Raw genomic sequence first — 12854 nt, 5'->3', positions numbered from 1 at the left:
CCGCCATGCCTGAGCCCCCACACCGGTGGGCTCCCGCACAGCCCGAGCCCAAGGGCTAAGGAGTGCGGGTGGGCAGCTGCGGGACTGGTAGGCAGCTCCCCCTCCCCGTGGCCCCTGCTGGGGATCCACTAGGGGAAGCCAGCTGGGCTCCTGAGTGGGGTGGGGACTTGGAGAACTTTCCTGTCTAGCTAAAGGTTTGTAAATGCACCAATCAGCACTTTGTGTCTAGCTCAAGGTTTGTAAAGGCACCAGTGCTCTGTGTCTAGCTAATCTAGTGGGGACTTGGAGAACTTCTGCGTCTAGCTAAAGGATTGTAAATGTACCAATCAGCACCCTATCAAAATGGACCAATCAGCTCTCTGTAAAATGAACCAATCAGCAGGATGTGGGTGGAGCCAGCTAAGGGAATAAAAGCAGGCTGCCAGGGCCAGCAGTGGCAACCCGCTTGGGTCTCCTTCCATGCTATGGAAGCTTTGTTCTTTGCAATAAATCTTGTTGCTGCTCACTCCGTGGGTCCATGTTTCCTTTATGAGCTGTAACAACATGAAGGTCTGCAGCTTCACTCCTGAAGCCATGGAGACCACGAACCCACCAGAAGGAAGAAACTCCGGACACATCTGAACATCTGAAGGAACAAACTGCGGACACATCATCTTTAAGAACTGTAACACTCATGGTGAGGGTCTGCAGCTTCATTCTTGAAGTCAGCGAGACCAAGAACCCACCAATTCCAGACACAATCGTGCCCAGCCTACATAAAATATTTGTAAAATAAAATGATTATACAGATGGAGAACAGACTAATGGTTGCCAGGTGTTTGAGATGGGAGGAAGGGGGTGGGTGTGGCTGTAAAGAGCTAGCACCAGTGAGCTTTGTGGTGATGGTACTGCTATGTATCTTGATTGTGATGGTGGTTATAGGAAGCTACACACGAGATGAAACTACACCTTGCATGCACATACAAATTTTGAATTATACCAATGTCAATATCCTGCCTTTTACATTGAAAATGTTAATATGTCAATATCAGGAGAGGCTGGGTATAGGGGACCTCTCTGTACACTTCTTTGCAAATTCCTATGAATATTTATTTCAAAATAAAAAGTTTTAAAAACTATGTGGCCTCCTGTGTGGGAGACTAGCCAGTGCCAGATATGCCTGTGACGGAGTGGGGTGCTCAATTAGGTGGGCTGCAGATACAAGTGGAATTCTCTAACTCAGCTTTATCCTGGAGCACAGCTGAGGTTTTGTTCCATCTCTGATTCCTGTGACACATTTCTCAATTCATTCAAACTCTTAGATGAGGAAAGGGCTGTGATTAAATGTCAGTCTCTGAAAACCTAGCTCCCTGGACCTCAGGCCTTTAGAGTAGGAACCAGTTCTGGAGAGAAACTTGAATTATGCCTTTGCAATTCCTGAACAGCGGGGTCTGGACCCACAAACAGGGTTGACTCACGAGGGGGTAAAAACTTTCTCAGAGAATGAAAAAGTTTTGGACAGGACGTCCCAAAAAGCCCATGGTGTCCTCTGATTTGACCAAATCCTTTAGAATAAATAAGACTTCAGCTGCCTCTGGAAACAGCCAGGAAAAAAAAAAAAAAAAAAAAAAGGCAGTTATAGAAAATGGTGAGATTAAGAAAAAAAAGCACTGAGAAGCCAGGTACCTCCTGGGATAATAAAAATGCAGTAACACACAAAAATCACATCCTGCTTTAGAATCATATTTTTATCAGCAAATAAGACATCTCTTATCTGTTTTAAATTAGAAAAATCAACTCTGCAAGTGAAGGTTTGAAGCTCTTGTGTTGCAGGGTCAAACCTCACTTTAAACTTGTCGGCCCCCCAATGGAACTTGCAAAAGGAGCCGGAGAAATCTCTTAGAATTCTGAGAGGCCCACGGGAGGGATGCATGTTTTCTCACTCTTGTTATTGTTGGTGCCAGTCTGAACACCTTGATCTCGAAGCAATTTATCAGAGCCCTGGTTCTCCCACCATCTGTCTACATGCCAATTGTCTTGGTGAGATTTACACACGAAGCAAATCCAATTAAATGAAGAGACTGCCCCTGGCAGCTCAAAGCATTTCTAACACAGGAAGGCCATGCTCTGGAATCCAGTGGGCATTCTCAAATCGCGGCTGATTATCAGCTACTTCATCAAACAATCTCCAGTTTGCCAGCAAACCACAGGCTAACAAGACAAAGGCAGGGGTCAGTGTGGTTCTAAGATGGTGCTTCAATGTCCGTATTTCATTCATGACAAGCACTGCATGTAGAGGAGTACAGTTTCCTTAGGAATTCAAGAGTAATTTGAACCATTCAATCTCCAGAACCAAAATAACACAAATAAGAGCAAGGGAGTTAAAGGTTTCCCAAATAACTTTCTTTTTCTCAGAAAGTCAACAGGAGTTTGAACTACAGTCTGAAAAAATTAAGCGACACAACTTTCAATTTCCCATTCATCCAGGAAACCCTGTCTCTTCATCCAACACAATTCAGAAAACTTAAAACTGGCCAAATGTGTCTAACTAAAAATGAAGGCTGGACACGATAGCTCATGCCTATAATTCCAGCATTTTGGGAGGCCAAGGCGGGAGGATCACTTCAGCTAGGGAGTTAAGACACCAGTCTGGGGAATACAGGAAAACCCTGTTTCTACTAAAAACTAAAAATACATTGTGGGATGTGGTGGTGAGTGCCTGTTGTCCCAGCTACTCCAGAGGCTGAGGTGGGAGGATTACTTGAGCCCAGGAGTTTGAGGCTGCGGTGAGCTATGACTGAGTCACTGCACTCCAGCCTGGACAACAGAGGGAGACCGTCTCAGAAAAATTAAAAATACAAAAATAAAAATAGGGCCAGGCGTGGTGGCTCATGCCTGTAGTCCCAGCACTTTGGGAGGCTGAGGCGGGCAGATCACGAGGTCAAGAGATCGAAACCATCCTGGCCAATATGGTGAAAACCCGTCTCTACTAAAAATACAAAAATTAGCCAGGCGTGGTGATGGGTGCCTGTGGTCCCAGCTACTTGGGAGGCTGAGGCAGGAGAATCACTTGAACCTGGGAGGCGGAGGTTGCAGTGAGCCGAGATTGGGCCACTGCACTCCAGCCTAGTGATAGAGTGAGACTCTGTCTCAAAAAAAAAAAAAATTAATAAAAATAAAAATAAAGAGCTTTGTGAAGATCAGACCCCCAGGGTCCCGCTGGGATGCTGACTTGGTGAGGCACATGTGGGTGGGGGTGACTTTGGATGTACTGGTGTTTGCAGAAGTGAGCAGCCACCATTCCTTCCAAGTCGACCTTCTGGGGCTCAGGGTCTCCAGCTAGTGGCTGTGAGGGGGTGCTTCAGAGCTCCCTGAGAAATGGAAGCTCTCACTCTGGGAGCGGGGCCTGTGTGTTCCTTTGCGGGTAGCCGTTGTAGAGGGGCTTGCAAGCCTTGTGAGGGCCCTGTGGCTTCTGGGCCTACAGATTCCTCTTCCTTGCTATGAGCCTGCACCCCCAAGGGATACCTCACTTGCCTCAGGCCCCACTCAGGGAAAGCAGGTACCAGCCTCAGCTTCCTCCCTGCTGGGTTGAAAGGCAAGGTCTGAGCCTAAGCCACCAGCGGCACCTTCGTGTGTGCCACTCAAGAGTTATTTGAAGCGAATGAGCCACAGAAGCAGAAATGCCTGTGTTCCTGATTGTTTATTAATGGGGCACAGCAGGAAGTTCGTTTCCATCTGGAATTATCAGCACCACCAGTTGCCACTCTTTTTTCCCCTCAGGGACTGTTTAAGACCCAGGATCAAGCCAGTGCGCATTCCAGGGCCAGGCTAAAAGCAGCAACAAATAGAGAAAAAAAGTATATAGTCTTACCAGTCACCACCACGCAGCTGGGCTGGGAATCCATGAAGACGAAGTGGGAGCTCGCTCTGTGCTTCCTGGGTCAGGAGGCTGCCCAGTGGCCGGGCTCCGCGCTCTCTGAGCTCCAGCGTTTCCTCCGCCTGGGCGCGTGCTGGCCTGGGGAGGGGAGCCGCTGTGGAGCGGGAGCCCAACCCCTCCTGGCCGCCGGGCTTCCGTAGCGTTCTGGGCCCCGAAAGGCCAAGGATCTGGGGGAGGGTGATAAGGCGATGCCCCTTAAAAGCAGAATGATCCAGCTCAGGACAGCGGGTTGGAGCGCCAGCAGGGACTTTCTGAACATTTGGGCGTGGGTCAGTTTGTTGTTCGGGATGGTTCAAAGGTGAGCTAAGGGTTTGGCCACCAGCTGTCCCGGTTTGCCTGGGATGGAGGGGTGTCTGGGATGGGTAGAACGTGCTCAAAGGGGTACCGTCCTGGGCACTGTGGGCTACCCTACAAGTCGTTTATTTAGATCTTATTTTTTCCTCTTTAGTAATCCCCGCTCCCTGCCAGAGCCCCTCGTTGTGTTTGGCCATTGTGATTTGGTAAAATTTGATTGCTCTGGAAACTCTCCACAAAATACGTGACATGTGAGCAGAAGAAAAAAAAAAAGAAGAAGAAGAAAAGAAAAAGAAAGAAAACAAAACCATAGATGAATCTTACCGCGCCTGCCTTTAAAATATTGATTGAAATCTCTGCTGCTGTGGGTCCTCAGGGAGGTTAACCTCTGTGCTCAGGTTTCCTGTTTTGGGAAACGAGGATCACAGCACCGGATCATGTATGGATTCTTTCTGTGCCCCAGGCACTGTCCCCAGCTTCATCAGCCCTGAGGGACAGAGGCTTGCCACCTAATTAGTGTCTGTGCAGGCTTGGTAGCTCTGCGCTCACCACCCTGCGTTCTGCCTGCGAAAAGTGCTTCCTTGACACTCTGCTGGACTCCTTACATGTGCCACTGACAGTGAGCCACAGCCGTGGCATGCCACCTGGCTCTGCAGACAGTCCTCCTCTTTTTGTGTCAGAATAACTGAAAAAACTAACATTTGGGGCTGTCTCCTCTACTGAAGAAGCTGTTATACAACATCTTGATCTTTCAGAGAATACTATTAAAAAACAAAACAAAACAGAACAAACTTTTGGCCAGGTGCACTGGCTCATGCCTTTAATTTCAGCGTTTTGAGAGGCCAAGGTGGGAGGATAGCTTGAAGCCAGAAGTTCAAGATCAACCTAGGCAACATGGCAAGACTGCGTCAATTAAATTTTTTAAAAAGTGGTGTGTGCCCGTAGTCCTGGCTACTTGGGAGGCTGAGGCGGGAGGATCACTTGAGCCCAGTCAAGCATGACTGCACCTCTGCACCCCACCCTAGGTGACAAAGCGATACCCTGTCTCTAAAAATATTCTTAAAAATTTTTTTTTCTTAAGTAAAAATACTATTTTTCAAAAGCTATATAGTAAGAGGGAGAAGAGCCATAATTCTCTGTTCCCATCTAGGCCTGGGTAGGAGAAGCTCCCTTCAGGAAAGCAGGCAGAGCCTCTCAAGCACCGTGCGGCCTCTAGAAAGCTCAGTGTGACAGCAGGACCACGTGGCTGCATCTTCTGAATTGTCCTCCTGATATAAAGTGCTCCCTTTTAATTGGGATCACCTCCAGGGATTAGACCCCACTTGATGGCTTTCTGGGATTCTGAACCAGGCTCAGTTCCCTTTAATTGGCTCCTGGTGTGGGCTGCAGGCTTTTTTATAGCCAAGAACAGGTGGGAAGTGCCATTTGCTCCCACTGGTCTCCCACTCCCTGCCCTGAGAAGCTGGGGCCCACCTTGTGTTGAGTGGGATGCAGAGGACTTTGGACTTGCCTTATTTTATGGAAGTTACCCAGTTTCTCACATTCCCTGAGGCGCTTGTGGACTTGGTCTCAACCTCCTCTGGTGAGCAGCTCTCCTGGCTCCTATCATTTACCTAGTTCCATCATGGGGGCTTGGCTTCCCCTGCGCTGTTAAAGGAAGAGATTGGGCCATTAAGAAATGCCCACATTTGGTGTTTTTGTTTGTTTGTTTTTGAGATGTAGTCTAGCTCTGTTGCCCAGGCTGGAGTGCAGTGGCGTGAGCTTGGCTCACTGCAACCTCTGCCTCCCAGGTTCAAGCAATTCTCTGCCTCAGCCTCCCGAGTAGCTGGGGTTATAGGCACCCGCCACCACTCCTGGCTATTTTTTGTATTTTTAGTAGAGACAGGGTTTGACCATCTTGGCCAGGCTGGTCTTGAACTCCTGACCTCGTGATCCACCTGCCTCAGCCTCCCAAAGTGCTGTGATTACAGACATGAGCCACCACGCCCAGCCAGAAATGCCCACATTTGTGAAGTTGGTTGCTGCTAGGGTCCAACTCTACTATCAACATTCACCGATGAGGTCTGGGAATGGGAACTCGTGTTTAAGCAGACTCCCTAAGTGCTAAGACTGCCCGTCTTTAACCATACTACTTTTCTGATAACAAAGCTGAAATTTTCATCATTACTATTTTTTTGATTTGACATGAGCTACTCTTATTTTAACTAAACTGGAATGTGTCCTGGAGTTTTCACTTTCCTGTAATTCACTTATTATTTTTCTGTTCTGAAACTTTCTCTAATTTTGAAATTAATAGAAAAAGAAAACAACAGATATAAAATATTTTACTTAGTCACAGCGATATGTCTATTTGTGTATTCATTCACCTCCCCTCTCCCCACACAAGAAATTCCCAGCATAGTCCTACATTCTGGAATGAAAATAGCTCCAAAAAGTATGGATTTTGAGGTTCAACATCTGCACTTTTCTTTCTTTTTCCGTTGTAAAAACAAATGGTCTCTAATAATTGATGTCAAACACAGTCTTCAGGCCGATGAAATACAGTAAGCCTGAGAACGAATTAGGGAACTAAATGGAGCTGTTTTATTTAACAGAAAGCACAGTGATCTTCCTTACAAGCTGGATTCCCGAGAGGAAAATGTTTGTAATCAGATTTGACTCTAGGATTAACAGGGCAAGGTGCGACCCTCTTAGTGAACCGAAAAGTAAACAACAGTACACAGGTGTTCTCACCAGGGACAGCAAATGGGAGTTGCCAAGATTACAAGATCCCAAGACCTAAACTATTTCACGTGCTGAACTAAACTCAGAACTTTGTGGGATTTGTTTTAAATTTCTCATTGGCAAGTGGTAACTTCCTGCTCTAGCAAGAAAAATGATTAAAGGGGTTTGTTTACTGTCTCTGACACAAACAACTCTAACAACACGTTTTGTACGCTTGACATAAATGAAATTTAATCAAACTGGTCAAATTCCTTTGGGAGGTGGGGAGAAAATAAATCAATCAGCAAGAAGCACTTGTGATTTCCAAAATAATGATAATGTAAGTCTTTCTCTGTGTCTAACATCACTGTTTCCAGATAAGCGACTTAGCTCTACTGTAAAACACAACCCATAGCCAAATTGCTTCTTGTCAAAGCACTTCGGGATCCTCCAATAATATCACTTTACCAAGGCAGCATTCAGAACTCACCCTCCCCTACACCTCTGCCTCTGCAGCTTTGTACCCCAGCAGGGGCCAGCCAGCACATGATTTCTGAAAAGGGCCAGAAAATAAATGAATAAATGTAGTAGGCTTTTGCTTTTTTTTTTTTTTTTTTTTTTGAGACAAGGTCTCACTCTGTGGGCCAAGCTGGAGTGCAGTGGTGCAGTCTCGGTTCACCACAACCTCCGCCTCCCGGTTCAAGCAATTCTCATGCCTCAGCCTCCTGAGTAGCTGGGATTACAGGTGTGCACCACCACACCCGGCTAATTTTAGTAGAGACAGGATTTCACCATGTTGGCCAGGCTGGTCTCAAACTCCTAACCTCAAGTGATCTGCTTGCCTTAGCCTCCTAAAGTACTGGTATTACAGGCATGAGCCACTACACCCGGCCCACGCTGTAGGCTATGTGGGCCAGTTGCAACCTGGCTGTTGTGGCGTGAAAGCAGCAATAGATAATATGTAAGTAAATGGGTATGACTGCATTCCAATTATTATTTATGGATGCTGAATTTTGAATTTAATGCCAATGTGTCATGGATTTTGTGTCTTTGGATTTTTTCAGCTATTTACAAGTGTAGAAACTATTCTTATCTCTCAGGCTGTACAAAAACGGGCAATGGCTACATTAGGGCTGTGAGCTGTCATTTGCAAAATCTTTCACTTGAATATTTCTCTTATAGGGCACATGATATGGCTGCTGATATGGTGACCTTATGGTATACAACTAACAAATATTCAGTTAAATGAGTAAATAGATTATAATTAAAATGGAAACAAGAACTAAAAGTGATTCTGAATATTTCATCAAAAAACTCATTGCTTTCCCTTTTTTGTTAAGTTCATCCATTGTTAGAAGAGCATTCTGAAGAGACATGGCCAACATTTTTGTTTTCAAAATTATACTATTTATGATGTGTACTAGGAATTAACAGAAGCAGTTAGTACAACTAATTTTTTACAAAAAAAATTTACAAACAATTTTTTCCTGGTACAATTAATTTGTTAAAAATTTGGTAAGAACCTTCTCCCACCCCCCAGCACTCCAACCGGGATGTGAATGTGCTGATTGTTCAAGGTGGGATCTGGCTGCTGTGCCCAGGTAGGTTAGGAACCTGAAGCTCTAATTCATCTTCTTGGAGGTATTGGACACTGTACATTCATGTTTTTAAACTTTATACTAAAGCATGCTTCTCAAATGCTTACACCATTTACTTCTTTTAAAATTAAAAACTTGAGGCTGGGTGCAGTGGCTCATGCCTGTAATCCCGGCACTTTGGAAGGCTGAGTTGAGGCAGGCGGATCACTTGAGGTCAGGAGTTCAAGACCAACCTGGCCAACATGGTGAAACCCCATCTCTACAAAAAATACAAAAAATAGGCAGGCATGGTGGCAGGTGCCTATAGTTCCAGCTACTCAGGAGGCTGAGGAAGGAAAATCGCTTGAGCCCCGGAGGCAGACGTTGCAGTGAGCCAAGATCGTGCCATTGCACTCCAGCCTGGGTGACAGAGTGAGACTCCATCTCAATCAATGAATCAATCAATAAAATTAAAAACTTGAGGCGAGGTACGGGGGCATGCTCCTGTATTCCCAGCTACATAGGAGCTTCTCCCAGCTGTTGAGAGAAGATTGCTTGAGCCTGGGAGGTCAAGGCTGCAGTGAGCTATGATCTCTGCACTCCAGCCTGGATGGGAGGGCAAGACCCTGTCTCTAAAAATGAAAAAAATAAAAAATAAAAATGAAAAAGATGAGACTTTTATAACTTTCTGAAACAACCATTTCAAATGGTTTTAAAACCATCAAGAAATTGGTATGCTAGGATAATCTTCAACATCCCATGGGAAACTGATATTGAAGATACTGGAATTTACAACCTCACCTATGAATTCTAAATAAACAGTTTTGAGAATGGATGTTTTAAAATTCCTGGCAGGGCCAGGTGCGGTGGTTCGCGCCTATAATCCCAGCACTTTGGGAGGCTGAGGCAGGCAGATCACTTGAGGTCAGGAGTTCGAGACCAGCCTGGCCAACATCATGAAACCCCATCTCTATTTAAAATATAAAAATTAGCTGGGTGTAGTGGCGCGCACCTGTAGTCCCAACTACCTGGGAGGCTGAGGCAGGAGAATCGCTTGAACCAGAGAGGCAGAGGCTGCAGTAAGCCGAGATAGCACCACTGCACTCCAGCCTGAACGACAGAGCCAGACTCCATCTCAAGAAAAAAAAAAAAAATTAAATTAAATTAAATTAAAAATAAAATTCCTGGCTGGGCATGGTGGCTCACGCCTGTAATCCCAGCACTTTGGGAGGCCAAGGTGGGCAGATCCCAAGGTCAGGAGATTGAGACCATCCTGGCTAACATGGTGAAACCCCATCTCTACTAAAAATACAAAAAATTAGCCAGGCATGGTGGCAGGTGCCTGTAGTCCCAGCAAATTGGGCAGCTGAGGTAGGAGAATGGCGTGAACCCGGGAGGCAGAGCTTGCTGTGAGCCGAGATCACACCATGGCACTCCAGCCTGGGCAACAGAGCAAGACTCTGTCTCAAAAAGTATAATACAATTACAATACAATACAATACAATACAATACAATACAATACAATTCAATTCAATTCCTGGCAGTTTTCTATGATATATCACAAGGTGATATTTCTGTTACATTTTTGTAAGAGAAGGATTTGTCTTTATTTTTCTTCTGTCTTATATTTTTCCCTTAGATTTTTGCTAAGTCTTGATCACTTTTTTTTTTTAGGGACTACAGCTCCTTGACTGCAAAGTAACAACTGTTGCAAAAGGAAGTTTTCTACTTGTTAAAATCCAGTAGCTTGTTAGTCCTATTGTTTAAATACTGGATTTTTCTTTCAAATTTCACAAATATCTTAGGAATGACTGAAACATTTGTGTTCTTAACACTGAGGAAATTCTTGTGTAGACAAATGAGGCCAGATGGAGGGTGCAGCAGAGAGCTTAATATCCTCTTGGAATGGAAGGAGGGGGCCATACTAAAACATGCTCCAGGCCTTCCAGGGGCCCCTATTTTCCAGTATACACATATAAGAGGCATTTTTCTTTTTTCCTTGATTGGGGTCAAGGGTAATTTTTGTGTCAGAAGTGAGTGCTAAGTGGCTGAGTAGGTTTGAGAAAGGCTTAGAAATCCAACTTATAGACAATTCAATTATAATATTTATGATCACTGATTTTTAAAAATTACTGGACCTCTTAAAAATGGTTGGATATGAGACTGGTATATACTGAAGCTAATAGCTGTCTCTTTGCAAAGCGATAGTGTCTCTCTCTGATGACTCACAGGCTGGAGTTGGAGTACAGTGGCACTATCAGAGCTCACTGCATCCTCAAACTCCTGAGCTCAAGAGATCCTCCCATCTCAGCCTTCTGTGTAGCTGGGACCACAGGTGTGTGCCACCATGCTCAGTTAATTTTTTAATTTTTTCTTTTTTGTAGAGATGGAGTCTTGCTGTGTTGCCCAGTCTGGTTTTGAACTCTTGGCCTCAAGCAATCCTCCTGCCTTGGCCTCCCAAAGTATTGGGATTATAGGTAGGAGCCACCTCTCAGGGTCTAAGAGTTTTCTTATATATCAGCAATAACTAACTCTAACGTAATTAGAGAAAAGAAACAGCCCATCCACAATACCCTTCAAACAGAAATGTATGAGATCCCTTTGGGGAAGACTGTGGAACTGGCGGGGTGTGGTGGCTCATGCCAGTAATCCCAGCATTTTGGGAGGCCAAGGCAGGTGGTTCACCTGAGGTCAGGAGTTCCAGACAAGCCCGGCCAACATGGTGAAACCCTGTTCTCTACTAAAAATACAAAAATTAGCCAGGTGTGGTGGTTCGTGCCTGTAATCCCAGCTACTTGGGAGGCTGAGGCAGGAGAATCGCTTGAACCCAGGAGGCGGAGGATGCAGTGAGCCGAGATCGCACCATTGCACTCCAGCCTGCGCAACAAGAGTGAAACTCTGTCAAGAAAGAAAGAAAGAAAGAAAGGAAGAAAGGAAGAAAGGAAGAAAGGAAGAAAGGAAGAAAGGAAGAAAGGAAGAAAGGAAGAAAGGAAGAAAGGAAGAAAGGAAGAAAGAAAGAAAGAAAGAAAGAAAGAAAATGGTGGGACTTTAGAAAAAAAAACATAGAAGACCCGAATAAACCAAAGGATGCTATGTTCTATAATGGGAAGATTCAAAACTTTTAAAATGTTAATGCAAACCGATGTTAAAGACTAGATGTAACTGGCTTGCCTTCCCAGATATCCAAATATATGCTAAAAGTTAGGGTAATTAAAATAGTGCAATATTGTTGTAGAAATAGGAAAACTGTCAATAAAATAGCTAGACTGTAAATGAGAATTTAATATACAGTTAAAGAGATAATTCAAAAATTAGTAGCAGAAAGAATATACCATTTAATGCTGTGGGAACCATAATATATAGCCAGATCCATTCCTTGTGCCATATAGGTCAGTAAATTCTGATTGGATTAAAATTCAAATCTGAAAATCAAGACAGTAAGAATGCTAGAAGTAAATTTAGAAGAATTATTTTCTAGTTTTGGAGTAGTTTCAAATTACTCATGCGAGACGCAAAACTCAGAAACTAAAAGGAAAAGAGGAAGTATTTGACTAATACTGACTTTGGAAATAGGAGTTGAATAAGAAGCAGGGAACTTTTCAGTTCATTAGTCTGTATATATACTGTATACACGCACACACACATATTTTAAAGGAACTGTTCAGGCACTATACACGTCTTTTTTTTTTTTTTTTTTTTGAGACAGAGTCTTGCTCTGTCCCCCAGGCTGCAGTGCAGTGGCGTGATCTCGGCTCACTGCAAGCCCCGCCTCCCAGGTTCACGCCATTTTCCTGGCTCAGCCTCCCAAGTGTAGCTGGGACTACAGGTGCCCACCAGCACTCCTGGCTAATTTTTTTGTATTTTTAGTAGACACGGGGTTTCACCGTGTTAGCCAGGATGGTCTCTTATCTCCTGACTGACCGTGTTAGCCAGGAGGGTCTCGATCTCTGACCTGGTGATCCACCCGCCTCAGCCTCCCAAAGTGCTGGGATTACAGGTGTGAGCCACGGTGCCCGGTCCCATACATGTAATTTTTTCAAAACAAGAGAACTTTAAAAAATGTAACAAAAATGTACACCAAAAAATGTATACTTCTTCATACATTGAAGCAATATATTTTACATTTTTACAGCAGACATTAATGAACCTTTAGTCCTGTGTGCCTGTGGCTGACTGCCACAAGTACTGCTTGAGACCATAACTATGACAGTTACTACTGTTACTACTTGAGACCGTCATTACAAGACTGAACGAAGGCACAAACGTAGAAATGAGAAAGAAAGAAAGAAAGAAAGAAAGAAAGAAAGAAAGAAAGAAAGAAAGAAAGAAAGAAAGAAAGAAAGAAAGAAAGAAAGAAAGAAAGA

At 44.4% G+C, this 12854-nt stretch overlaps 1 protein-coding gene across 1 annotated transcript in view; it reads right to left on the bottom strand.

Moving 5' to 3' along the window:
* PGPEP1L (pyroglutamyl-peptidase I-like) overlaps positions 1-5837 on the bottom strand; it is a 50320-nt gene extending 44483 nt beyond the window's left edge. Inside the window, 2 exon segments of the mRNA XM_011969813.1 lie at positions 3851-4083; positions 5824-5837. The gene's annotated coding sequence lies outside the window, so the exon portion shown is untranslated.
* Between the last annotated feature and the right edge of the window lie 7017 nt (positions 5838-12854).

The sequence above is a fragment of the Mandrillus leucophaeus genome, unplaced genomic scaffold (assembly GCF_000951045.1).
Source record: "Mandrillus leucophaeus isolate KB7577 unplaced genomic scaffold, Mleu.le_1.0 Scaffold91, whole genome shotgun sequence".
NCBI classification, from domain to species: domain Eukaryota; kingdom Metazoa; phylum Chordata; class Mammalia; order Primates; family Cercopithecidae; genus Mandrillus; species Mandrillus leucophaeus.
This window is presented reverse-complemented; position numbering and strand designations above follow the sequence as displayed.